Genomic DNA, 3558 nt, shown 5'->3' on the forward strand with positions numbered 1-3558 from the left:
GGGCCGGGGGACGGGCCTGGACTGGCTGAGGGGCCTGGGAAACAGGACTGGAGGGCGGCGGGGCCGGGGGACGGGCCTGGACCGGCGTGAGGGGCCTGGGAAACAGGACTGGAGGGTGGCGGGGCCGGGGGGACGGGCGACGGGGCTGGGGGGGCCGGGGGCTAGGCCGGGACGGGCGGCGGGCCGGGTGACAGGCTCATGTGGCGGTCTGGTGTCTGGAGCGTGCTGGTCACGGGCGGGCGCGGCTCACTTCGCCAGTGCAGTAAATGGCTCCCAGCCTCGCCGTTCCAGACTCTTCTTTCTCGAAGCAAAAGCCAGGGGTCTGTGCCTGAGCGCTCTTACTGGTCTGTGTGTGAGCTCACGACGGCACTTACGGAAATAGGCCTTGAGATACTGAGTGACAGAAGACCGGATGTGCTGAAAAGAAGTGGCTCCCTCAATTAGGGTTGTGAGGTGTTTTGTTCATTTAAAGCAAAACCAAGCAAACAGGAATAGACGCTTATATTCCCCTTTTCTCGCGTCTGTTTTTTTCAGTGTTCAAACAGCTGGGGTCCCTCCTTGAGCAAAGACCTGCGTCCTTGTTTACCAGTCGTTGCCTAGTATTCTAGGGGTGGCTGCGTGTCTTGAGCCTGTTTTGAATTGCTGGATGTTGGGTATTTTCCAGTCTTTTACGCGTGGAGTTGCGGGCAGGAATCTGTGCCTGCGGTGTTTCTCACTGGTGTATGTGGGGCCCCAGAAGTGAATGAGACATAGTTTCAGATTCCCTTTCATCACCAACACCTGTATGAGAATTCCTGTTTTCCCGCAGCAGGGTTAGGCTTCTGCCTTCGATTTGTTCATTTTTCTGTTCTCAAGTCGTAGGTTTCTAGTTAATTGTTGAATTATTAATGACATTAATAATTTGCACACCAGTGGAAGGCAGCCAGCACCTCTGTCACTGCGTGTCCTAGACCAGTCACCCTTATGTGGAGAGGCTAGAATGAGCCCTGGCAGGGCTTTACCTAGCCCAGTTCACGTCTCTCTTGTTTCCAATTAACTGAGACTGATGTCATCCTCCTCTTCTCATCCCTGTGGTAGCTTTCAAACTCTGAAGAAAGTTCATAACTGGATTAATAACTCACACTAGCCTGTGCACTCTCCCTTTGCAACACTTGGTTTTGAGGTTTCTCTTCTTGGCTATTGAACACCATAATATCTAGCTGCTCAAAAACATTTATTTCTAGCAGTGAATTATTCCAAGTATAAAGGAAAGGTATTCTCTGTTACCTGATGGGTAAAAGGATGCTTTAGGATTAGGAGTTTGTGCATTAAGGGCTGTTGTTTTTAGCAAAGGCTTTATCTTGAATAAGAAAAATACAATGGTTAACACTTTTAGAAGAGCTGTTCAGCCATTGTTTGTTGGTGTAACAGGGTCTTCTCAAGTTGAAATGTCAAGTTCATGGTACTTAGTTTAAACAACAAAATTTGGAAACGTGGTGAGGGGGAGGTGGTGATGAGTTGGTGTGAATATAACCTGAAATAAATTGCACTGAACTCCGATAAAGTGTCAGCCATTGCCTTCCCTTTGTGTTAGAAGGGTTTATGTCTCAAGATGAATTTAATGGGAATTACAGCAGCAGAAATTTTTGTAAAATCCTATTTTCTGCGTCCTAGAGGCTCATCACAAAGTTGAGTACCTTCTGGAGAACCTGCCTGGCCTCAGAGGGTAATGTGTTTCTGGTTCAGCATTGCAGTTTGATTGGAATCAGAAAGAACTAGAAAATCAGCTAGGATTTGGGCCCTTTTCTTTCACTTACTAAGGACAAGACCAGAAGCTGAATTTCTAGCCTTCCAGACCTTCACTCTTAAGAGCTTAGAGTTTAAAAATGGAATATGATCATGATTGATGGGAAAATAATACCTGTGTTTAACATTTTCTGTCTCATGGCCATTTGGATGGCCATTTTCTCTTCACTCAGCCTTTTTTTTTTCCAACCTCGCTGCACTGCTTTCAGGACCCTAGTTTCCTAACCAGGGATTGAACCTGTGCCCCCTGCAGGGGAAGCTCGGAGTCCTGACCACTGGCCGGCCAGGATCCCCAGATTCTCTCCTTTTAATGAGCTTCAGTAGTGTGTGTGAGGAATTTGTCCATCCCATCTGTATCAGTCGTGAAATCCTCTTTTTCCTTCCTGATACTGGCAATTAGTCTTGTCTTTTTCTGGATACATTTGGCCAGGGGCTCATCAGTTTGGCTGTTTAGCTCCGACCAGGTGCTGGTTTCATTGACTCTACTCTGGGTTTTTTCCCCCTCTTTTCTGTTCAGTTTCTTTTCTTATACTGGCTTTTTAATGCCTGTTTTTTTTTGTTTTGGCTTTTTATGTTATATTGCTTCTTATACTTGCTTTTTTGTCTGCACAACTTGGATATTTGCTCTTGTTCTAGTTGATTAAAGTAGAAGCCTGCATGCGTGTGAAGTTGCTTCAGACATGACTGACTCTGTGTGACCCCATAGACTGTAGCCTATCAGGCTCCTCTGTCCATGAAATTCTCCAGGCAGGAATACTGCAGTGGGTTGCCATGCCCTCCTCTGGGGGATCTTTACAAGCCAGGCATGGAATCTGAGTCTCTTGTGTCTCCTGCTTTGGGCAGGCAGGTTCTTTACCACTAGCACCACCTAGGAAGCCCCAGAAGAGTTTGTAAGGCAGGAAAAATTTTCCTCTCTGGGTTCTTCTGGTTGGTCTAATGATCAGATTGATAGAAGACAGACTGACATGAGAAAATCAAATTTCACTTTATATATATGGAAGTTCTGTCAGTATAGGATCTGAGAAGTGACAAAAGCAGACTCTTTATATATCTTTTTAGACAAAGAATCAGTTATTTATAAAGATTTGAAGAAAGAAAGGGGTTTTTGCTGGGGGTCGCAAGATAATGAAGCAGTAACAGAGTTTGCTTCTGTAGCTTTCTCAGCCTTACCTCCTGTCTCCAGGGACCACAGCGCCCTCTGTCCTCCCAACAGGAGGTTTTCACCTGCTTTCAGGGGACAAAGGAGGATCAGAGTTTGCTTCTTCCACCGTCTGGTCCTCAAGGAATGTTAATTAGAAGTAATTAGTATGCCACCAGCATATTTTGGGGTGGCCTGCCCTGAGCTCTATCAGGTTTTTTCTGGTTTAAATATTTATTCATCTGACTGCACTGGCCTTAGTTGTGCACTTGGGGTCTTTAGTTGGGGCATGGGGGATCTAGTGCCTTGACCAGGGACTGAGCCTGGGACCCCTGCTTTTGCAGGGCGGAGGAGTAGCCACTGGGCCACCAGGAAGATCCCTCCATCAGATTTTACAGACACACACACACACACACACACACACACACACTTCCCTGGTGCTCAGTGGTAAAGAATCTGCCTGCCTTCTGCAGGAGGTGCAGAAGACGTGGGTTCAATTCCTGGGTTGGGAAGATCCCCTGGAGAAGGGAATGGCAGCCCGTTCCAGTATTCTTGCCTGGAGAATCCCATGGACAGAAGAGCCTGGCGGGCTGCAGTCCATGGGGTTGCAGAGTTGGACACAGCTGAGCACGTGC

The 3558-nt window shown here is 47.4% G+C and overlaps 1 protein-coding gene across 1 annotated transcript in view; it reads left to right on the forward strand.

The window, feature by feature from the left end:
• Positions 1-3558, forward strand: part of LOC104984854 (tubulin alpha-3 chain-like) — an 11976-nt gene that overhangs the window by 1007 nt on the left and 7411 nt on the right. The gene's annotated exons all lie outside the window — the stretch shown is intronic.

This window comes from Bison bison, unplaced genomic scaffold, assembly GCF_000754665.1.
Source record: "Bison bison bison isolate TAMUID 2011002044 unplaced genomic scaffold, Bison_UMD1.0 scf7180017845453, whole genome shotgun sequence".
NCBI classification, from domain to species: domain Eukaryota; kingdom Metazoa; phylum Chordata; class Mammalia; order Artiodactyla; family Bovidae; genus Bison; species Bison bison.